Source organism: Aquarana catesbeiana, linkage group LG05, assembly GCF_042186555.1.
Source record: "Aquarana catesbeiana isolate 2022-GZ linkage group LG05, ASM4218655v1, whole genome shotgun sequence".
Lineage (NCBI taxonomy): Eukaryota > Metazoa > Chordata > Amphibia > Anura > Ranidae > Aquarana > Aquarana catesbeiana.
The window spans coordinates 190,965,118-190,990,422 of NC_133328.1; positions in this window are offsets into that span (position 1 = coordinate 190,965,118).

Here is a 25,305-nt window from a genome sequence, read left to right on the forward strand (position 1 = left end):
TGGGGAGGAGGCACTTCAGTAACTTGTAGCTTATTTAGCTGCCCGCGGTAGTGATAGGATCAGGAAAACACCACCAACCTTCTACAGGTAGCTTTAGCTGAACACTGTGCAGAGCTTGGAAAAAACTAACTTGTAGCTTATTTAGCTGCCTGCGGTAGTGATAGGATCAGGAAAACACCACCAACCTTCTACAGGTAGCTTTAGCTGAAAACTGTGCAGAGCTGGGAAAAAACTAACTTGTAGCTTATTTAGCTGCCTGCGGTAGTGATAGGATCAGGAAAACCCCATCAAACTTCTACAGGTAGCTTTAGCTGAACACTGTGCAGAGGTCGCACTACACTAACTTGTAGTTTTAGCTGAACACTGTGAGGAGGGCACACTACACTAACCTATAGCTTATTTATCTGCCTGCGGTAGTGATAGGATCAGGAAAACACCACCAACCTTCTACAGGTAGCTTTAGCTGAACACTGTGCAGAGCTCGGAAAAAACTAACTTGTAGCTTATTTAGCTGCCTGCGGTAGTGATAGGATCAGGAAAACACCACCAACCTTCTACAGGTAGCTTTAGCTGAACACTGTGCAGAGGTCGCACTACACTAACTTGTAGTTTTAGCTGAACACTGTGAGGAGAACGCACTACACTAACTTGTAGCTTATTTAGCTGCCTGCGGTAGTGATGGATCAGGAAAACACCACCAACCTTCTACAGGTAGATTTAGCTGAACACTGTGCAGAGCTCGCAAAAACTTAACTTGTAGCTTATTTAGCTGCCTGCGGTAGTGATAGGATCAGAAAAACACCACCAACCTTCTATAAGTAGCTTTAGCTGAACACTGTGCAGAGCTCGCAAAAAACTAACTTGTAGCTTATTTAGCTGCCTGCGGTAGTGATAGGATCAGGAAAACACCACCAACCTTCTACAGGTAGCTTTAGCTGAACACTGTGCAGAGCTCACAAAAAACTAACTTGTAGCTTATTTAGCTGCCTGTGGTAGTGATAGGATCAGGAAAACACCACCAACCTTCTACAGGTAGCTTTAGCTGAACACTGTGCAGAGCTCGGAAAAAACTAACTTGTAGCTTATTTAGCTGCCTGCAGTAGTTATAGGATCAGGAAACCACCGCTAACCTTCTGCAGGTAGTTTTATCTGAACACTGTGCAGAGGTCGCACTACACTAACTTGTAGTTTTAACTGAAAACTGTGAGGAGGACGCACTACACTAACTTGTAGCTTATTTAGCTGCCTGCGGTAGTGATAGGATCAGGAAAACACCACCAACCTTGTACAGGTAGCTTTAGCTGAACACTGTGCAGAGCTCGGAAAAAACTAACTTGTAGCTTATTTAGCTGCCTGCGGTAGTGATAGGATCAGGAAAACACCACCAACCTTCTACAGGTAGCTTTAGCTGAACACTGTGCAGAGGTCGCACTACACTAACTTGTAGTTTTAGCTGAACACTGTGAGGAGAACGCACTACACTAACTTGTAGCTTATTTAGCTGCCTGCGGTAGTGATGGATCAGGAAAACACCACCAACCTTCTACAGGTAGATTTAGCTGAACACTGTGCAGAGCTCGCAAAAACTTAACTTGTAGCTTATTTAGCTGCCTGCGGTAGTGATAGGATCAGAAAAACACCACCAACCTTCTATAAGTAGCGTTAGCTGAACACTGTGCAGAGCTCGCAAAAAACTAACTTGTAGCTTATTTAGCTGCCTGCGGTAGTGATAGGATCAGGAAAACACCACCAACCTTCTACAGATAGCTTTAGCTGAACACTGTGCAGAGCTCACAAAAAACTAACTTGTAGCTTATTTAGCTGCCTGTGGTAGTGATAGGATCAGGAAAACACCACCAACCTTCTACAGGTAGCTTTAGCTGAACACTGTGCATAGCTCGGAAAAAACTAACTTGTAGCTTATTTAGCTGCCTGCAGTAGTTATAGGATCAGGAAACCACCGCTAACCTTCTGCAGGTAGTTTTATCTGAACACTGTGCAGAGGTCGCACTACACTAACTTGTAGTTTTAACTGAAAACTGTGAGGAGGACGCACTACACTAACTTGTAGCTTATTTAGCTGCCTGCGGTAGTGATAGGATCAGGAAAACACCACCAACCTTCTACAGGTAGCTTTAGCTGAACACTGTGCAGAGCTGGGAAAAAACTAACTTGTAGATTATTTAGCTGCCTGCGGTAGTGATAGGATCAGAAAAACACCACCAACCTTCTACAAGTAGCTTTAGCTGAACACTGTGCAGAGCTCGCAAAAAAATAACTTGTAGCTTATTTAGCTGCCTGCGGTAGTGATAGGATCAGGAAAACACCACTAACCTTTTACAGGTAGCTTTATCTGAACACTGTGCAGAGGTTGCACTAAACTAACTTGTAGTTTTAGCTGAACACTGTGAGGGGGACGCACTACACTAACTTGTAGCTTTAGCTGAACACGGTGCAGAGGTCGCACTACACTAACTTGTAGTTTTAGCAGAACACTGTGGGGAGGACGCACTACACTAACTTGTAGCTTATTTAGCTGCCTGCGGTAGTTATAGGATCAGGAAACCACCACTAACCTTCTGCAGGTAGCTTTATCTGAACACTATGCAGAGGTCGCACTACACTAACTTGTAAGTTAACTGAACACTGTAAGGAGGAGGATGCACTACACTAACTTGTAGCTTATCTAGCTGCCTGCGGTAGTGATAGGATCAGGAAAACACCACCAACCTTCTACAGGTAGCTTTAGCTGAACACTGTGCAGAGCTCACAAAAAACTAACTTGTAGCTTATTTAGCTGCCTGTGGTAGTGATAGGATCAGAAAAAAACCACCATCCTTCTACAAGTAGCTTTAGCTGAACACTGTGCAGAGCTCACAAAAAACTAACTTGTAGCTTATTTAGCTGACGGTGGTAGTGATAGGATCAGGAAAACACCACCAACCTTCTACAGGTAACTTTAGCTGAACACTGTGCAGAGGTCGCACTACACTAACTTGTAGTTTTAGCTGAACACTGTGAGGAGGACGTACTGCACTAACTTGTACCTTTAGCTGAACACTGTTCAGAGGACGCACTAACCTAACTTGTAGCTTTAGCTGAACACTGTGCACTACACTAACTTTTAGCTGAACACTGGGAGGAGGACGCACTACACTAACTTGTAGCTTTAGCTGAACACTGTGCAGAGGTCGCACTACACTAACTTGTAGTTTTAGCTGAACACTGTGAGGAGGATGCACTACACTAACTTGTACCTTTTTTAGCTGCCTGCGGTAGTGATAGGATCAGAAAAACACCACCAACCTTCTACAGGTAGCTTTAGCTGAACACTGTGCAGAGGTCGCACTACACTAACTTGTAGTTTTAGCTGAACACTGTAAGGAGGATGAACTACACTAACTTGTAGCTTATTTAGCTGCCTGCGGTAGTGATAGGATCAGGAAAACACCACCAACCTTCTACAGGTAGCTTTAGCTGAACACTGTGCAGAACTGGGAAAAAACTAACTTGTAGCTTATTTAGCTGCCTACGGTAGTAATAGGATCAGAAAAACACCACCAACTTTCTACAAGTAGCTTTAGCTGAACACTGTGCAGAGCTCGCAGAAAATTAACTTGTAGCTTATTTAGCTGCCTGCCGTAGTGATAGGATCAGGAAAACACCACTAACCTTCTACAGGTAGCTTTATCTGAACACTGTGCAGAGATCGCACTACACTAACTTGTAGTTTTAGCTGAACACTGTGAGGAGGATGCACTACACTAACTTGTAGCTTATTTAGCTGCCTGCGGTAGTGATAGGATCAGGAAAACACCACCAACCTTCTACAGGTAGCTTTAGCTGAAAACTGTGCAGAGCTGGGAAAAAACTAACTTGTAGCTTATTTAGCTGCCTGCGGTAGTGATAGGATCAGAAAAACACCACCAACCTTCTTCAAGTAGCTTTAGCTGAACACTGTGCAGAGCTCACAAAAAACTAACTTGTAGCTTATTTAGCTGACTGCAGTAGTGATAGGATCAGGAAAACACCACCAACCTTCTACAGGTAGCTTTAGCTGAACACTGTGCATAGCTCGCAAAAAACTAACTTGTAGCTTATTTAGCTGCCTGCGGTAGTGATAGGCTCAGGAAAACCCCATCAAACTTCTACAGGTAGCTTTAGCTGAACACTGTGCAGAGGTCGCACTACACTAACTTGTAGTTTTAGCTGAAAACTGTGAGGAGGACGCACTACACTAACTTGTAGCTTATTTAGCTGCCTGTGGTAGTGATAGGATCAGGAAAACACCACTAACCTTCTGCAGGTAGCTTTATCTGAACACTGTGAGGAGGACACACTACCTTAACTTGTAGCTTTAGCTGAACACTGTGCAGAGGTCGCACTGCACTAACTTGTAGTTTTAGCTGAACACTGTGAGGAGGACGCACTACACTAACTTGTAGCTTTAGCTGAACACTGTGCAGAGGTCGCACTACATTAACTTGTAGTTTTATCTGAACACTGTGAGGAGGATGCTCTACACTAACTTGTAGCTTATTTAGCTGCCTGCGGTAGTGATAGGATCAGAAAAACACCACCAACCTTCTACAAGTAGCTTTAGCTGAACACTGTGCAGAGCTCGCAAAAAACTAACTTGTATCTTATTTAGCTGCCTGCGATAGTGATAGGATCAGGAAAACACCACCAACCTTTTACAGGTAGCTTTAGCTGAACACTGTGCAGAGCTTGGAAAAAACTAACTTGTAGCTTATTTAGCTGCCTGCGGTAGTGATAGGATCAGGAAAACACCACCAACCTTCTACAGGTAGCTTTAGCTGAACACTGAGCAGAGCTCGCAAAAACTAACTTGTAGTTTTAGCTAAACACTGTTCAGAGGATGCACTACACTAACTTGTAGCTTTAGCTGAACACTGTTCAGATGACGCACTACACTAACTTGTAGCTTTAGCTGAACACTGTGCAGAGGTCGCACTACACTAACTTGCAGTTTTAGCTGAACACTGGGAGGAGGACGCACTACACTAACTTGTAGCTTTAGCTGAACACTGTGCAGAGGTCGCACTGCACTAACTTGTAGTTTTAGCTGAACACTGTGAGGAGGACGCACTACACTAACTTGTACCTTTTTTAGCTGCCTGCGGTAGTGATAGGATCAGAAAAACACCACCAACCTTCTACAGGTAGCTTTAGCTGAACACTGTGCAGAGCTCGGAAAAATGCCCTTGGATATCCCCCACATTTCCAATTTTGCTTCCAAATGGCGAAACCTTCTATCCAAAATTCTTAGTAACATGCCAGACACAAGGGGTGGTATACTTGATGACCTGTACCTGCGGGGCCTTCTATGTGGGGAAGACGGCCAGACAACTTAGACAAAGAATTAACGATCATGTCTATTATTCCGGAAATGGAAAGATGCTCACACCTGTGAGCAGACACCTTGATCTTTACCACCGGTTTGATACATCTAGTATTTCGTTTACTGTCTTGGCCGTCATCCCCAAAAATCCCAGAGGGGGTGAATGGGATAAGCTCATTTTACAAAGAATCACTTTGGATAGAACGTTTTAACGTCATTAAAGCACCCGGCTTGAATGAGTCTCTCTCATTCAAACCGTTTCTTTGATCTAGCTAGCCCCCTCAATAAACCCTGTTTTCAAAATCCTCCCCTTCCCCTTTATCTGACCATAGTTTGGTCTCGCCTTTTGCAAAAAACGCCAAAAAAGAAAAAAACACTCAGACATTAAAGAACGTGTTTGCTAATATGCATATGAATTAAGTATTTTACTCATTGTTCTGTATTCCAGATCAGTGTGTTTATACTTTAAAATGTTCCCCTTCTTCCCTCTTTTTCCTTCTGTTGTATTGATATTACCCTGGCAGTATGTCTGTCTGCCACACATTAGTTGACTGTGTATCTACAACTATGCTTAGATTATGGCACGTATAACCTTTAAATGTTTTGTTATTTACTTTCTGATTATACCTCCCCCTTGTGGTGACGCATGGCTGAGCGCCCTTAGTTTTCCTGGTCTCGATTGGGCTTTAGGTTGGCCATCACTGTCAGCGGTATCCATCGCACAGCGCCGCACATCCGGTCCGACTCTCTGGCCGGATGTGCGGCGATAGACGGGGATTTGGGGGACCCACTGTGGCTCCCTTCTTCCCCGCCTCTGCAGTCGGCGCGTTGCCCGGGCCCCGTCTTTCTAGGCCTTGGCCCGACGCATGTGCGCAATGTGTTTTCTCGCCCGTGCGCCGTCGGTCCGGTCTATGACGTCGCTCGGCGCATGCGCGGCTGCCTGGGATGGGGCCGGAAGACGCCGTGTTGATTGGAACGGCTGCTTCCGCCCTGGATATCCCATATGTGGTAATAAGAAAAGACAAATCACCGCGCTGTAAACGGAAACTAGTGCGTAAAAAACATACTGAGAGAAACAAAATTGAAAAAACAAAAAGTGACAATTCACTGATCAAAGCCAAACACAAGAGCTGCCGCTGAAAGTGGGATACACACATTACATAATAAATACAAAAAGAGCAGCGCTGTGATAAAAAAAAAGGTGTATATGATATAACCAAATCAGATAAGTTAAATATTAGACCCAAATTTGAGATAGGCTTCAAAGTTCATATAAAAGTACATAATAAACAAAGGTAAAAAAGTCCTATCCAAAATCGATCATAAATAGTGGATAAAGTGGGAAGCGTAGATAGGTGGAAATACAAATAAATCAATATGTCCTTCACCGCACCACTGTGGTATTGATAAGAATGCACGCTTACCAAACGGCAAGCTTAAAGAAGCTTGCGACCTTAACCCGGTCGGGGCCTTTCAGGGTGGAACCATCAAAGGAAAAGCACACCACCTTCGCTTGGATTAAGCACGCTGTTCACCAATTATCACTGTATTGTGGAGATGTGACCCCTGGCTAGGGATAAACCTCAGAAGGATTAGGATTTCCTCTGAACATGTAGTGTAAGTTTAGCTGGCTCCATGCATTCCGTCCTCATGGAAAAGATGAAAGAGTTGTAATAGGAAGTGCTATTACTGTGCAGTAGCTTTAGCTGAACACTGTTCAGAGGATGCACTACACTAACTTGTAGCTTTAGCTGAACACTGTGCAGAGGTCGCACTACACTAATTTGCAGTTTTAGCTGAACACTGTGAGGAGGACGCACTACACTAACTTGTAGCTTTAGCTGAACACTGTGCAGAGGTCGCACTACACTAACTTGTAGTTTTAGCTGAACACTGTGAGGAGGACGCACTACACTAACTTGTAGCTTTTTTAGCTGCCTGCGGTAGTGATAGGATCAGGAAAACACCACCAACCTTCTACAGGTAGCTTTAGCTGAACACTATGCAGAGCTCGCAAAAAACTAACTTGTAGCTTATTTAGTTGCCTGCGGTAGTGATAGGATCAGAAAACACCACCAACCTTCTACAGGTAGCTTTAGCTGAACACTGAGCGGAGCTCGCAAAAAACTAACTTGTAGTTTTAGCTAAACACTGTTCAGAGGATGCACTACACTAACTTGTAGCTTTAGCTGAACACTGTTCAGAGGATGCACTACACTATCTTGTAGCTTTAGCTGAACACTGTTCAGAGGACGCACTACACTAACTTGTAGCTTTGTAAATAGGAACCTCATAAGATTGGGATTTTTAGGGCAACAAAAAACGGGAATATTTAAAAAATGAATGAATTTTATTTATACAAAAGATTAAAAGGTAATCATGCACATAACAATATATAATAAAGGAATGTGATACATTACAGAAGTGGCAAAAAATCATACCATCCAACGCGTTTCAAAATGATTAATTTCTTCTTCAGGGATAAGTTTTTGCCATTATCTGAAAGGCATAAATGTAACATAAGTATACATACATATATATTTAGAATACAAATAGAAAATATATGTAAAACAGCTTACAGAAATGTTCTAGAACTGGCATCCTATACCAAGGATACTATCCATCTATTACAGGTATTGGAGGACCTGGTGATTCCAGAGTCATCCATTCTAGTGACTATAGATGTTGAGTCATTGTACAATAGTATACCACATGACTTGGGAGTAGCTGCGGTTGGTCGCGTCTTACACCAAAAGGTGACAACTGAATGGAAATTTTATAAATTTATCCTCGAAATGCTTGACTTTATCCTTCGACACAATGTGTTTTTGTTCAGGGGTTCCCACTACCTCCAGGTACAGGGTGTTGCTATGGGGACGTGTTGCGCCCCCTCTTACGCAAACCTGTACCTGGGGGAGTGGGAAAAGGGATTTCTGACCAATGATGAATTAACCATGTACACTGAACATGTCATTCTATGGCAACGTTACATAGACGACATTTTCTTGATATGGAATGGTCCAGAAGATATCCTGAAAAGCTGCTTAAAAGCAATGAATCATAATGCTATGAATCTTTTCTTCACTATGTCCTATGACTATCAACAGATCAATTTTCTAGACATCACCATCTATAAGGATAAGAATGGCCAAGTTGCCAGCAAATTGTACAGGAAGGAAACTGCCGGCAACACCCTTTTGCATGCTGACAGTTTCCACCCGGAACCCTTGAAAAAATCCATACCCTTCAGTCAATTTTTAAGATTAAAACGCAATTGTACCACTATGGAAACTTTTCAATGTGAGGCGGACAAACTGAGTAAAAGATTACTTATAAGGGGCTATACTAAATCCTCTTTGAAAAAAGCATTTAATCGTGTCAAAGATCAAGATAGACATGCTTTAATTTTTGGGACCAAAATTCGCAAACCAGATGATACAACAAGGATTATTCTACGCTACTCCAATGAGCATAATACCATAAGAAGAATTCTTACAAAACATTGGTCAATTTTGACCGACGATCCAGTTTTGGGAAATCTGTTGACTCCAAAACCTCATATTACTTTTAGGAAGGCAGGCTCCTTAGCTGATTTACTAACTCAAAGCAAATACAAGGGGAATCAAAGACGGGACCCCTGTAAAACATGGGGGACCTTCCCCTGTGGCAATTGTTCTTTTTGCTACGTTATTGGGAAGAGAACCTCATTTCTGTTACCCAATGGCGAACGGTTTCAATTAAAGCATTTCGCCAACTGTAAGACCCGAGGGGTAGTATACTTGGTACAATGCCAATGCGGGACCTTCTACGTGTCAGCAAACATCTGCTGAGCATGCAGATTGGCAACTTGTATCTTCCCCTCGGCAGACATGTAGCCAGGGGACATGGATACAGGATGCCATCCGTGAACTTCACGGTGGTTGATCGTATCCATGTCCCCTTGCGAGGGGGTGACTGGAACAAAACCCTTTTACAACACGAAATGCGTTGGATAAGACATCTGGATGCCACCACCACACCAGGCCTGAATGAGGCAGAAAGCTTTAGACCTTTTCTTGAAGGTTTTAGTTCTGGTAAAACAGACTGAATACAATCTCCTCAGCTTTTTCATTCTTTTATGGTTTAACCTCTTTCTTTTCCCTCCCCCTCTCCCCCTCCCGTCCATCTCCCTTTTTTTTTTTTTTTCTCACACTATATATAGCCAATGGATTAGCATTTGGAACGATAATGTCTATTGGGGTATATTTTATTCATATATGGCATTATATATTTCTTTTGTCTTGTATATTGATAGTTTGTAGGCAGGGAGAGAAACATTTCCCTTGTTTCTTCTTCTTGTCCATGATACTTTTCATGATATTTTTGTTTTTTATTTTCTTTTTGTCTACTTATTTTGTATACTTTTGCTTCAGTTTTCATGATATGACTGCTTCTCGAATGATCCTCTGATTGCTCTCACTCTGATCGGTGGTCACATCGTGCACTCGGCTCAGGGGGGGCCGTCAATAATAGTTTGGGGGCCCCTGTTCTCCATTGCCATTTGTGGCGTCTATCTGACGCCATCTTCTGGCTTATGATGGATTTTCCTGTGTCGGGGGTTTTTTGTTCTCCTTTTGAGGATCTATCCCTTTTTGGATTTTTTTCCTCTAAAAAGTCTCTGCTTCAATACTGGATAGGGGGTACTTTCTTTTTCCCTTATATCCAGTTTTTTATGGTGATTTTTGGGCTATTTGTTAATTTTCATCATAACTAGAGATAATGTCACACACTTTATTTTGAACCCTTGATTTGTAGGGGTGGGGGCTGTCCTTTGGTGGGCTCCCTGTCATGCGTGGATCTGATGGAGGGCGTTTTTGCCTCCTTCGGGATCCAACACTGGACTTTTCTCTATTAGTGTCAGCAGTGGATGTCTCTCTGCGCGTCCTTCCGGTCATGGACGGTGAGAGGGGAGGGGCAGGGCGGGGTGCCTGCCTGTCTCTCCCCACATCCTGACATACTGGCGCTCTATTAGTGTCAGCAGTGGATGTCTCTCTGCACGTCCTTCCGGTCATGGACGGTGGGGGGGGCGGGGCGGGATGCCGGCCTGTCTCTCCCCACGTCCTGACATATGGGCGCTCGTTTGGCATGTGATGTGAGCGGAGGAAATGACGTCGCCTCTGCTCCCCAAGGCGGCGTCATCACCTGACGCTCGTTAAGCAACTTATTAGCATTGACTTATAAGGAGAACGCCGGGAGCCCCTGAGCTGCCAGCATCATTTCTCTATCACATATTGTGAGGATTAGACAGCAGTGGGTTTGTACCTGATCTCGGAGTAAATTTTTGTCCCTCTTGGTCCCCGTTTGGACTCTGGATTTACCGGTGCTCATCTGTGGGAGATATACATTTAAACTGTGGTAAGCTTCAATCATTATTTATTTTTTGATTGATTGATATATTTCATTATTTACTGCTTCTCCTCTCCGGACCTCTTTCTCCCTTTTGTGGATATTGTCCGGGAAGTAGGATATTTCCCATTTATATTTATTGATTTATGGGGTTACTCCCCTTTTTTTTTTTTTTTTTTTTTTTTTTACAAATTACCAAAATATATTTTTCATTTTTTTTTTGTTCTTTTTAGGATGGGGAATTTCCCCTCTCCATCTGCAAATTGAATTTTTCGCATTTGAAGGCATATAAACTCGCATCTTCTATGCAAGGTTGGTTTTCTTTTTTTGCCAGATATTGTATCTCCCTCACAGATGATGTGTGTGTATGTGTATATATATATATATATATATATGTATATATATATGTATATATGTATGTATATTTTTTCACAGATTCCACATCCCCCTCCCCCCCAGCGTCTGTTTTCACCCGGGGCAATTTGGCGTCTCTCCTTGGATCCCAATATCTGGGGGCTCTTTTGCATGTTTAAGACCGTTACTGATCAGATGGGAGTTTTTGAAGTGATTAGCTGAGAATCCGCTGGGTCAATTATGATTTCTGTAAGCTGTTTTACATATATTTTCTATTTGTATTCTAAATATATATGTATGTATACTTATGTTACATTTATGCCTTTCAGATAATGGCAAAAACTTATCCCTGAAGAAGAAATTAATCATTTTGAAACGCGTTGGATTGTATGATTTTTTGCCACTTCTGTATTGTATCACATTCCTTTATTATATATTGTTATGTGTATGATTACCTTTTAATCTTTTGTATAAATAAAATTCATTCATTTTTTAAATATTCCCGTTTTTTGTTGCCCTAAAAGTCCCAATCTTATGAGGTTCCTATTTACAATTTTTAGGGATGATGGCAACTTTCCACACTAATCTTTGAGAAGTCTATAATTATTCTACACTAACTTGTAGCTTTAGCTGAACACTGTGCAGAGGTCGCACTACACTAACTTGCAGTTTTAGCTGAACACTGTGAGGAGGACGCACTACACTAACTTGTAGCTTTAGCTGAACACTGTGCAGAGGTCACACTACACTAACTTGTAGTTTTAGCTGAACACTGTGAGGAGGACGCACTACACTAACTTGTAGCTTTTTTAGCTGACTGCGGTAGTGATAGGATCAGGAAAACACCACCAACCTTCTACAGGTAGCTTTAGCTGAACACTATGCAGAGCTCGCAAAAAACTAACTTGTAGCTTATTTAGTTGCCTGCGGTAGTGATAGGATCAGGAAAACCCCATCAAACTTCTACAGGTAGCTTTAGCTGAACACTGTGCAGAGGTCGCACTACACTAACTTGTAGTTTTAGCTGAACACTGTGAGGAGGGCACACTACACTAACTTGTAGCTTAATTAGCTGCCTGCAGTAGTGATAGGATCAGGAAAACAACACCAACCTTCTACAGGTAGCTTTAGCTGAACACTGTGCAGAGCTCGGAAAAAACTAACTTGTAGCTTATTTAGCTGCCTGCGGTAGTGATAGGATCAGAAAAACACCACCAACCTTCTACAGGTAGCTTTAGCTGAACACTGTGCAGAGGTCAAAATACACTAACTTGTAGTTTTAGCTGGACACTGTGAGGAGGACGCACTACACTAACTTGTAGCTTATTTAGCTGCCTGGGGTAGTGATAGGATCAGGAAAACACCACTAACCTTCTATAAGTAGCTTTAGCTGAACAGTGTGCAGAGCTTGCAAAAAACTAACTTGTAGCTTATTTAGCTGCCTGCGGTAGTGATAGGATCAGGAAAACACCACCAACCTTCTACAAATAGCTTTAGCTGAACACTGTGCAGAGCTCGGAAAAAACTGACTTGTAGCTTATTTAGCTGCCTGCGGTAGTTATAGGATCAGGAAACCACCACTAACCTTCTGCAGGTAGCTTTATCTGAACACTGTGAGGAGGACGCACTACCCTAACTTGTAGCTTTAGGTGAACACTGTGCAGAGGTCGCACTGCACTAACTTGTAGTTTTAGCTGAACACTGTGAGGAGGACGCACTACACTAACTTGTAGCTTTAGCTGAACACTGTGCAGAGGTCGCACTACACTAACTTGTAGTTTTAGCTGAACACTGTGAGGAGGATGCACTACACTAACTTGTAGCTTATTTAGCTGCCTGCGGTAGTGATAGGATCAGGAAAACACCACCAACCTTCTACAGGTAGCTTTAGCTGAACACTGTGCAGAGCTGGGAAAAAACTAAATTGTAGCTTATTTAGCTGCCTGCGGTAGTGATAGGATCAGGAAAACACCACCAACCTTCTACAGGTAGCTTTAGCTGAACACTGTGCAGAGCTTGGAAAAAACTAACTTGTAGCTTATTTAGCTGTCTGCGGTAGTGATAGGATCAGGAAAACACCACCAACCTTCTACAGGTAGCTTTAGCTGAACACTGAGCAGAGCTCGCAAAAAACTAACTTGTAGTTTTAGCTAAACACTGTTCAGAGGACGCACTACACTAACTTGTAGCTTTAGCTGAACACTGTTCAGAGGATGCACTACACTAACTTGTAGCTTTAGCTGAACACTGTTCAGAGGACGCACTACACTAACTTGTAGCTTTAGCTGAACACTATGCAGAGGTCGCACTACACTAACTTGTAGTTTTAGCTGAACACTGTGAGGAGGACGCACTATACTAACTTGTAGCTTTAGCTGAACACTGTGCAGAGGTCGCACTACACTAACTTGTAGTTTTAGCTGAACACTGTGAGGAGGATGCACTACACTAACTTGTAGCTTTTTTAGCTACCTGCGGTAGTGATAGGATCAGGAAAACACCACCAACCTTCTACAGGTAGCTTTAGCTGAACACTGTGCAGAGCTCGGAAAAAACTAACTTGTAGCTTATTTAGCTGCCTGCAGTAGTGATAGGATCAGGAAAACACCACCAACCTTCTACAGGTAGCTTTAGCTGAACACTGTGCAGAGCTTGCAAAAAACTAACTTGTAGCTTATTTAGCTGCCTGCGATAGTGATAGGATCAGGAAAACACCACCAACCTTCTACAGGTAGCTTTAGCTGAACACTGTGCAGAGCTTGGAAAAAACTAACTTGTAGCTTATTTAGCTGCCTGCGGTAGTGATAGGATCAGGAAACACCACCAACCTTCTACAGGTAGCTTTAGCTGAACACTGAACAGAGCTCGCAAAAAACTAACTTGTAGTTTTAGCTAAACACTGTTCAGAGGACGCACTACACTAACTTGTAGCTTTAGCTGAACACTCTTCAGAGGATGCACTACACTAACTTGTAGCTTTAGCTGAACACTGTTCAGAGGACGCACTACACTAACTTGTAGCTTTAGCTGAACACTGTGCAGAGGTCGCACTACACTAACTTGCAGTTTTAGCTGAACACTGTGAGGAGGACACACTACACTAACTTGTAGCTTTAGCTGAACACTGTGCAGAGGTCGCACTACACTAACTTGTAGTTTTAGCTGAACACTGTGAGGAGGACGCACTATACTAACTTGTAGCTTTTTTAGCTGCCTGCGGTAGTGATAGGATCAGGAAAACACCACCAACCTTGTACAGGTAGCTTTAGCTGAACACTATGCAGAGCTCGCAAAAAACTAACTTGTAGCTTATTTAGCTTCCTGCGGTAGTGATAGGATCAGGAAAAAACCACCAACCTTCTACAGGTAGCTTTAGCTGAACACTGTGCAGAGCTCGGAAAAAACTAACTTGTAGCTTATTTAGCTGCCTGTGGTAGTGATAGGATCAGGAAAACACCACCAACCTTCTACAGGTAGCTTTAGCTGAACACTGTGCAGAGCTCGGAAAAAACTAACTTGTAGCATATTTAGCTGCCTGCGGTAGTTACAGGATCAGGAAACCACCACTAACCTTCTACAGGTAGCTTTATCTGAACATTGTGCAGAGGTCGCACTACACTAACTTGTAGTTTTAACTGAACACTGTGAGGAAAATGCACTACACTAAATTGTAGCTTATTTAGCTGCCTGCGGTAGTGATAGGATCAGGAAAACACCACCAACCTTCTACAGATAGCTTTTGCTGAACACTGTGCAGAGCTCACAAAAAACTAACTTGTAGCTTATTTAGCTGCCTGTGGTAGTGATAGGATCAGAAAAAGACCACCAACCTTCTACAAGTAGCTTTAGCTGAACACTGTGCAGAGCTCACAAAAAACTAACTTGTAGCTTATTTAGCTGACGGCAGTAGTGATAGGATCAGGAAAACACCACCAACCTTCTACAGATAGCTTTAGCTGAACACTGTGCAGAGGTCAAAATACACTAACTTGTAGTTTTAGCTGAACACTGTGAGGGGTATGCACTACACTAACTTGTAGCTTATTTAGCTGCCTGCGATAGTGATAGGATCAGGAAAACACCACCAACCTTCTACAGGCAGCTTTAGCTGAACACTGTGCAGAGCTCGGAAAAAACTAACTTTTAGCTTATTTAGCTGCCTGCGGTAGTGATAGGATCAGGAAAACACCACCAACTTTCTACAGGTAGCTTTAGCTGAACACTGTGCAGAGCTCGGAATAAACTAACTTGCAGCTTATTTAGCTGCCTGCGGTAGTGATAGGATCAGGAAAACACCACCAACCTTCTACAGCAGTGGTTCTCAACCCCTCAAGTGCCGTGACCCCTTGATAAAATTTCCCAAGTTATGGAGACCCCTAATCGTAAAATTATTTTCATAGCGTGGGTTATCAGCACCCAAGGCAAGATAAGTAATTTGCGCCCCTAACCCACAGACATTTAGCACTCCCTGAGTCCCTTCCACTTGTACAGTATTAAAACCCCTTATGGTACATTTTAGAGGATGTACGACTCTTTCTCTTTGTTCTCCTTTCTTTAGCTTTTATCTCTCTCTTTCCTAATTTCTTGTTTTTTTGCCCCATCCCTCTCTCTAGCCTTCTTTCTTGTTCTTTCTCTTATTCTTTCTCTCCCTTTTTCTTTGTCCCACCCCCTATTTTCCTCTCCCTTCCATGTATTCTCTATTTTTATTCCTTCTCTTACTCCTTGGTGGGGGGGTGGGGGGAATGGGATGAGTGGCAGTGCTGGCGGGGAGTTCTGATCAGCCAGCTTAGGTGCTCTTGATGAAGGTCATCTGCTGATCTGAGAACTGTAGTGGGGACTTTTAATGGCTATAATTATAATCACAGGAAGTGTTACTCACTGTGTCTCCAGCTTCACTGTGTCTCAGACTTTGTGGTGTCTCATAGCAGTGACACCTATGCCGAAATCAGGAGATAGGGTCTCTTTCAGCCCCTCCCACCTTACATTCCTTACCAGTCAGCTGACCTCTAGTCTCTGCCCCCCAGCCATGCCGTGAACTGAATGGACGGCTGCGAAGAGGCTGAGTGGGCGGCAACAGGCTCCAGGGACAGCCCTGCTGGGTGGCCGCAAAAAGACTGGGAGAGTGGTGGGGGCTTCAGGAACAGCCAAGGATTTGGTGATCCCTGGCAAATCATCATTTGACCCCCAAGTTGAGAACCACTGTTCTACAGGTAGCTTTAGCTGAACACTGTGCAGAGCTCGCAAAAAACTAACTTGTAGTTCTAGCTGAACACTGTGAGGAGGACGCACTACACTAAATTGTAGCTTTAGCTGAACACTGTTCAGAGGACGCACTAAACCAACTTGTAGCTTTAGCTGAACACTGTGCACTACACTAACTTGTAGCTTTAGCTGAACACTGTGAGGAGGACGCACTACACTAACTTGTAGCTTTAGCTGAACACTGTGCAGAGGTCGCACTGCACTAACTTGTAGTTTTAGCTGAACACTGTGAGTAGGACGCACTACACTAACTTGTAGCTTTAGCTGAACACTGTGCAGAGGTCGCACTACACTAACTTGTAGTTTTAGCTGAATACTGTGAGGAGGACGCACTACACTAACTTGTAGCTTATTTCGCTGCCTGCGGTAGTGATAGGATCAGGAAAACACCACCAACCTTCTACAGGTAGCTTTAGCTGAACACTGTGCAGAGCTGGGAAAAAACTAACTTGTAGCTTATTTAGCTGCCTGCGGTAGTGATAGGATCAGAAAAACACCACCAACCTTCTACAAGTAGCTTTAGCTGAACACTGTGCAGAGCTCGCAAAAAACTAACTTGTAGCTTATTTAGCTGCCTGCGGTAGTGATAGGATCAGGAAAACAGTACCAACCTTCTACAGGTAGCTTTAGCTGAACACTGTGCAGAGCTCAGAAAAAACTAACTTGTAGCTTATTTAGCTGTCTGTGGTAGTGATAGGATCAGGAAAACACCACTAACCTTCTACAGGTAGCTTTATCTGAACACTGTGCAGAGGTCGCACTACACTAACTTGTAGTTTTAGCTGAACACTGTGAGGAGGATGCACTACACTAACTTGTAGCTTATTTAGCTGCCTGCGGTAGTGATAGGATCAGAAAAACACCACCAACCTTCTACAGGTAGCTTTAGCTGAACACTGTGCAGAGCTCACAAAAAACGAACTTGTAGCTTATTTAGCTGCCTGTGGTAGTGATAGGATCAGAAAACACCACCAACCTTCTACAGGTAGCTTTAGCTGAACACTGTGCAGAGCTTGCAAAAAATAACTTGTAGCTTATTTAGCTGCCTGCGGTAGTGATAGGATCAGGAAAACACCACCAACCTTCTACAGGTAGCTTTAGCTGAACACTGTGCACTAACTTGTAGTCTTAGCTGAACACTGTGAGGAGAACGCACTACACTAACTTGTAGCTTTAGCTTTACACTGTGCAGAGGTCGCACTACACTAACTTGTAGTTTTAGCTGAACACTGTGAGGAGGACGCACTACACTAACTTGTAGCTTTAGCTGAACACTGTGCAGAGGTCGCATTACACTAACTTGTAGTTTTAGCTGAACACTGTGAGGAGGACGCACTACACTAACTTGTAGCTTTAGCTGAACACTGTGAGGAGGACGCACTACCCTAACTTGTAGCTTTAGCTGAACATTGTGCAGAGGTCGCATTACACTAACTTGTAGTTTTAGCCGAACACTGTGAGGAGGACGCACTACACTAACTTGTAGCTTTAGCTGAACACTGTTCAGAGGACGCACTAAACTAACTTGTAGCTTTACATGAACACTGTGAGGAGGACGCACTACACTAACTGTAAATAGTCTAGCTGCCTGACTATGGTACTAATAGGATCAAAAGAACACCAGCAATTTTCTTCAGGTAGCTATAAATACTGTAACAACACAAGCCTGCCTGTCAGTAGCAAGATAACATTAACGGATCTTGCTAAACTGAATACAGTGTATATATATATATATATATATATATATATATATATATATATATATACACACACAACACCTGGGATGCATATATATGTACACAATACACTGTAAGTGCAGCTAACTCACTGACTGTCCTGCCTAATCTATCTAACTTAAATCAAATGACACTGTCTCTCTGTCTATCTATCTCTCTCAACACCGGAACACACACTACACAGGGCCGCTGTGCAGGTGGCCTTATATAGTGTGGGGCGTGTACTAAATCCCCTGAGCCATAATTGGCCAAATCCTCCTTGGCTTTGGCCAATTACGGCTCTCTGTTCAGAAGTCGCTGTGATTGACCAAGCATGCGAGTCATAGTGCATGCTTGGCCAATCATCAGCCAGCAATGCACTGCGATGCCGCAGTGAATTATGGGCCATGACGTGCCACACGAATTTGGCACGAACGGCCCATATCGTTCGCAATTCGGCGAATGGGCGAACAGACGATGTTCGAGTCGAACATGGGTTCGACTGGAACACAAAGCTCATCCCTAGTCTCAGCATCCTACCTCTGAGAGTGCTATGCATCCTTGTGGCTACTTTTCCAAGAAATTGTCACCTGTGGAGTGCAATTATGAGACTTTATGGTGACAGAGAGCTGTTGGCGATCATTTTATCCCCGAAAGAATGGAGACATCTCCTCGAAGGTACCACTGTGCCAGTTCTCATTCTTACTGACCATAAGAATCTCACATTCTTGTCTGAGGCTAAACACCTCTTTCCCAAAAGGGTGCGATGGGTTCTTTTCTTGTCAAGTTTCAATTACATTGTGTCATGAAGATCCTGCCATTAACAGGCAGATTAGACCCATCGGTGCACGATTGCGGGCGTCTATGCGCACGCGCACATGCACTAGTTAGTGTCTGGCAGGTTATTTAAACCTGTCTGACACTTGCATCATTGCTGTTTGCTCTGCAGCTCTGTGTATGTGTTCCCTGAAAACCTGATATCTGCTCCTGTTTTGACCCGGCTTGCTTTGAGACTGTTCCTGTTATCTGCCTGTACCTGACCCTTGGCTTGTTTGATGATCCCTCTGCCTGCTCCTTTTGTACCTCTGCTGCCTGCCTGCTTTCCGACCCGTCCTGTCTGACATTCCTGGACTTCCATCCAGTCTGCTGAGCTTGTCTGCTGATCCATCCAGCCTGCTGGGCCTGTCTGTTGAGCCATCCAGGCTGCTCACCTGTTTGCTGATCCATCCAGCCTGCTGGGCCTGTCTGCTGAGCCATCCAGGCTGCTCACCTGTTTGCTGATCCATCCAGTCTGCTGGGCCTGTCTGCTGAGCCGTCCAGACTGCTCACCTGTTTGCTGATCCACCCAGTCTGCTGGGCCTGTCTGCTGAGCCATCCAGGCTGCTCACCTGCTTGCTGATCCATCCAGTCTGCTGGGCCTGTTTGTTGAGCCATCCAGGCTGCTCACCTGTCTGCTGATCTATCCTGCCTGCTGTTCTGTCTGCTGAGTTGTTCAGTCTGCAGTTCCTGTCTACTGATCCATCTTGTCAGCTGTGCCGGCCATCTGATCCTTCTGCTGTTGATCCTGCCAGGCACTCATACCACTCCGCACTCCTGCACCCCTGTCACCACTACCAGGCACCCTCGAGTCGGAGGCATAGGAGAGGCCATCCTCTGCAATTCGGGCTCACCCTTTAGGTACGTAACACATTGTCTCATTTTTACCCGGTACTAAGAATGTAAGGGCTGACGCCTTGTCACAACAATTTTCCTCCACTTCCAAGTTGGAGTCGGTTCCGGTTCCTATGATTCCTCCTGATCGTATTCTGGCTACGGTTCGCACCAGTCTTACTTCTCCTTTGGGTGACAAAATCCTTGCTGCTCAGGTCAATGCTCCGCCTGAGAAACCTTGTGACCGCTGCTTTGTCCCAGAGTGTCTCTGTACTGCCATGCTCCAGACTTACCATTCTCCCAAGGCAGCTGGCCACCCTGTGAAGATTCAACTCATTTGGGCCATTTCCCAACAATTCTGGTGGCCTAGTCTACGTGCTGGTGTAACTGCCTTCGTAGCTGCCTGTTCTGTGTGTGCTCAGAGTAAGACTCCACGACACCTTCCAGTGGGCCTCCTACAACCCATACCCAATGGGGAGAGGCCCTGGACCCATCTGTCTATGGATTTCATTGTGGAGTTACCCAACTCCCAAGGCAACACGGTTATCCTCTTGGTGGTTGACCGGTTCTCAAAGATGTGTCATTGTATTCCACTTAAAAAGTTGCCCACTTCTAAGGAACTGGCTTCCATTTTTGCTCGGGAGATCTTTCGCTTACATGGGCTACCCAATGTGATTGTCTCGGACAGGGGTAGTCAGTTTGTGTCCCGGTTCTGGTGAGCCTTTTGTGCACAGCTGGGAATTCAGCTTGCTTTCTCCTCTGCGTATCACCCGCAGTCTAATGGGGACGCAGAATGAGCCAATCAGTCCTTGGAGCAATTCCTACATTGCTATATTTCTGACCATCACAACAACTGGTCAGACCTATTACCATGGGCAGAGTTTGCTCACAACAGTGCCTTGAATTCTGCTTCCCGATTGTCTCCATTTATTGCGAATTATGGTTTCCAACCTTCCATGTTGTCTGACTCATTTGTTCCACAGAGTATTCCTGCGCTAGAGGAGCATCTCTGTGGTCTTCGTTCCACTTGGGCACAAGTCCAGGAGGCTTTGTGTCATGCTAATGATAGGTACAGACTCCATACTGACCGCAGACGCCTGCCTGCGCCTTCCTACCAGATTGGGGACAGGGTCTGGCTGTCATCTCGCAACCTCCGACTTCGTGTTCCCTCACTAAAGTTCGCACCTCGGTTTATTGGGCCTTTCCGTATCCTTCTCAGGATTAACGCAGTGGCTTATGCGTTGGACCTTCCTCCTAGTATGCACATCTCTAATGTGTTTCATGTCTCCTTATTGAAACCGTTGGTCTGCAACCGCTTTACCACCTCGGTGCCACGTCCTCACCCTATACAGGTTGAGAACCATGAGGAGTATGAGGTGTTGACTCCCGTAGGTTTCGTGGGCTCATACAGTACCTGGTGCATTGGAAGGGGTACGGTCCAGAGGAACACTCCTGGGTCTCATCCTCAGACGTACATTCCCCTGCCCTCCTCCGTAGATGTTTTCCCCTCAAGCCCGGTGGTCCTCCGAGGGGGAGGGGTCATTGAGGAAGGTGTACTGTCAGGGCTGACTCAGCCCTTCCTTCTCTGAGCTGGCTGCTCAGCTGTCGGCTAATTGCCAGCTCTCTTCTCTCTCCACAGTTAACCAGCTGTTGTGGATCTGCTTGTCAGTCCCGCCTACTTAAAGACGTATAGCTCACCTCTTTCCTGCTTTTGCCTTGGTCACATCACAAGAAACCATCTTCTGCGTTCCTGTTTAAAGACTGGCTTGCTGACATCCCTTCTGGCTCCTTATCCTGCTTGCTGTTCCTCCACTTGGATCCCTGACTTCTGGCCCGGCTGATTACCCGATCTGGTTACTGAACTCTGGCTATGCTTTGACTACGCTTACTCTATTTACCTTTTTATTTTTATTAATAAACAAGTGTGAGTTAACTGTACTTCTGTCTCGGTCTGGTTCATGGTTTCTGACACCTTTTTGATGCATGCTAATATTTTGCTGGCTTTGCTTGCTGCAGCTTGACATTGCATGCTATTGCTCAGTCTGTCTTTTACTAAGACCCCCAGATCTTTCTGCATCCTGAAAACCCCTAGGGGTTCTCCCACTAGTGAGTAACTTGCTTTTATATTTTTACCACCCAAGTGCATTACCTTACATTTACCAATGTTAAACTTCATTTGCCATCTGGTAGCCCACTCCATTCATTTATTCAGGTCCTCTTGTAAAGTTTCAATAGGCTGCTGTGAAGTTATTGCCTTGCTTATTTTTGTGTCATCAGCAAACACTGAGACTCAGCTATTTATCCCATCCTCTATATCATTTATAAAAAAGTTAAACAGAATTGATCCTAGGACAGAGCCTTGGGGTACCCCACTAACCCCTCTAGACCATTTTGAGTACACGTTATTTATCACCACCCTTTGAACATACCCCCATAGCCAATTTTCTTTCCAGGAACAAACCTTATAGTCCATACCTACAGACTCCAGTTTGTAGATTAAGCACTTGTGGGGGACTGTATCAAATGCTTTTGCAAAATCCAGATACGTCACATCCACTGGCCTACCTTTGTCCAGATGGCAGCTCACTTCGTGGAATGTTAATAGGTTTGTTTGGCAAGAGCGACATTTACACCATGAGAGTTTGTTTTTTGTTTTTTAGAGGGCTTTGGCAAACATGATGTGTGTTTATTTACTTGCCCTAGTGGGAAAGGGGCCTAAATTTAAAACAATTTGGATATTATGTAATTGCTTCTTAAAATATTATTGCACTTTTATAAAAGATAAGACAAAGACATTTGCAGCAATGGTTTTATATATGCCAAAACAGCTCTTGTGTATCCCAATGTAAAATGTGATGCAGGTTTAGTTCACGCTGAACCTGTCAATATACTTATATACATCAAAAGAGAGAAGAGAGCCACACCATTTTTTCTCCAGAAACAGTTTAATAGTTATTAGGAAATGCCAATGTGTTTTGGGGCTTTAAAATGCCCGCCTTCAATAGGACTCAACACTTCCAACATGAAAATCTGGAACCAAGATGGGATCAAGATGAGCTCCTCAAAGTTTAACCAAACCCAAGACTCAGAAATGTGATTTATTGCATCTTAACAGTCCTTAGACGTGGCAACTGCATTTGTTTTCATTTATCAGGTTAAGACATTTTCCCCAAGTATTTTGCCTGTTGATCTTGACAGAAATTTCAGTTTTACGTTTAAAAAAAAGTTTTATTTAAAGATGAGATTTTGAAGCTAATTTACTTAAGTTTTAAAGCTGATTAACTTTCTCTGAGCTAACTGAGAAGCATAAAACAATGTTATCTTATTTGTGTAAACTTCTGATCTCATTATCCCCCATGTAATTGAAGAAGATATATATGAAGCCCAGGCTGGGTGGCAACCATGGCTCCCTCTATGATACAGTGAAGAAGTGAGCATAGCTACCCAGAGAAATGTGTTATTTGCAGGATTATCAGAGGGAAATGAAATGGAAAGGGCCTGAAAAACTAATGCAGGCACCTCATCCAAGAACTGTAAGCTGCAGTAGGTTACATTTTTCTGTTTGGGTTTAGATACCCTTTAAGGATCCTTTCCATGTTGTACAATCAAAGAGGGACACATGTCATTTGCAATGAAACAATTCAACCTCCCAGTTTAGAAAAGGTTGGCCTCCAACTGGCTTCAGTTTTCCCAAGTCACCCAGTGTTTCCTAGACCCTGCAGCCCTCTTCAGACACTAAATCACAAAAAAAAAAAAAAGGAAGCACTGGCCTAGTGCATTATCTATGCCATAAATCTGAGCTGCTCTTTTTTGCTTTTTGTGATTTCGAGTTGAGAGTCTTCACTCGTTACTCAATAAGTATAAAATATGCATGTTCATTTCAATCATCCATTCACATGACAAGCAAATTCCTTGTTATTTATTTCATCTGTACATGATTGGGTATTCAAAGTGAACAAGAATTCGTTTTTCACATGCTGAGTGAAAATTCTCAACTCCTTTAGAAAATCACAACAAATGAATCAAAATCATCATTTATGTCCAGTGAGCTGACTTAGTGGGCAGTAAAATAGATCTTGGAAGCAGCATTGATAAACAGGTAGTAACAGAGTGATTTTCCTAGCAGAGACCACTGTCGCAACATCAATAGTCCTTGAGCCAGGGCTGTAAGAGAGGCCTCCCTCTACACATCAGGCTCATGGTTAAACCCTGTAAAGTAACTTACTTTTTTGAGTAACTTTTTGTTGTCTTTTTGTTTTTATAGTCCTTTATAATTATATTACGTTCTACAATGTTTTTATCATATTGTGAGCAAGGATTGATCTAGATTGGATATCCTTAACTGGCGGACTTTTATAAATATGGAAGCAACGTATCCGATCACATGACCCCTGATGATGTCAGAGCATGCCGACGAAACGCGTACGGTGTCTTGAACGTGATACGTCACTTCCGCCATTTGCAACGCAGCCTGGAACACTAACAGCATCTCCAACACTTGGATGTGTTAGCTGCTATGGAACTTTATTTTAAACCTATTTTTAACTAAACTTTTTGGAATGCATTGTGATACACTTCATCATGGAAGCCCCTTTTCTTTTTATTTTCCACTAATCCTTGAATACCTGCTGTGGTTATGAAAAATCTTTCACCTTGAGATTTTCCACAAGTGTTCATGATAACCTGCTGATCGATTCCTGATTAATCATGTGCTTGGACCAGAGCTGTGACTGTGAGAAATTTCCATTGGTATTACCCACAGGCACATATAACTACCTGTAATGGGTGTCATGGGATTCTGGAGTAGGATGTGTGGCAGGTGATGGTGGTGGAAAGATATATTCCTTGTTATACACCAAGATTCAGGAGATTCACAAGAATTGAATGAACTTTTTGAATAACTATATTTTTTTATCTCATTATTTGATCACTTACTTTGTATGTAATTTTGTGGTTTTCATACACAATTTACATATTTTTCACATCACATGCTTGATTATGTTTGGTGGTTTTGGTCTATGCAATTAGAGTATTTGCACTTTAAATCACTTTGAAATATCATATCTTGGAGAGAGCGCGGTTCTAATTAATTAATTTTAATGCATTCTCTTACAGTCCTTTACTTTTGACAAGTGAAAAAGTATGGGGGTGAATCTCATTGATGGGGGCATAGAAAACAATAAAAACATGACCAGAATTTTAACCCTTCTTCAATCTATTGAAAATACACAAAAAGTCATTTTAAGGTTTAGATATACTTCAATATATGACTGCTAAAGTAAATTACCACATTTTGATGTCATTTTTATTGTAGCTGGATTTATTAAAATAAAACAAGCTGTATATATAATAAAATAAATACATTTATATAAACATTTCTAATGGCCCGTACACACGATCCAAATAACGTACGACGGATCGTATGTCTTTTTTCGCTTAATAGTCACAAGTAGAAATTGAATAGGTTACTAAAGTCACGAAAATTGTCGTATGACAGAAAAAAAAAATCGGAAGTGATGTCATGTGTTTTAATGTATTTGTACTGTATTTTTGGACACCAACTGTACTGACTAAATG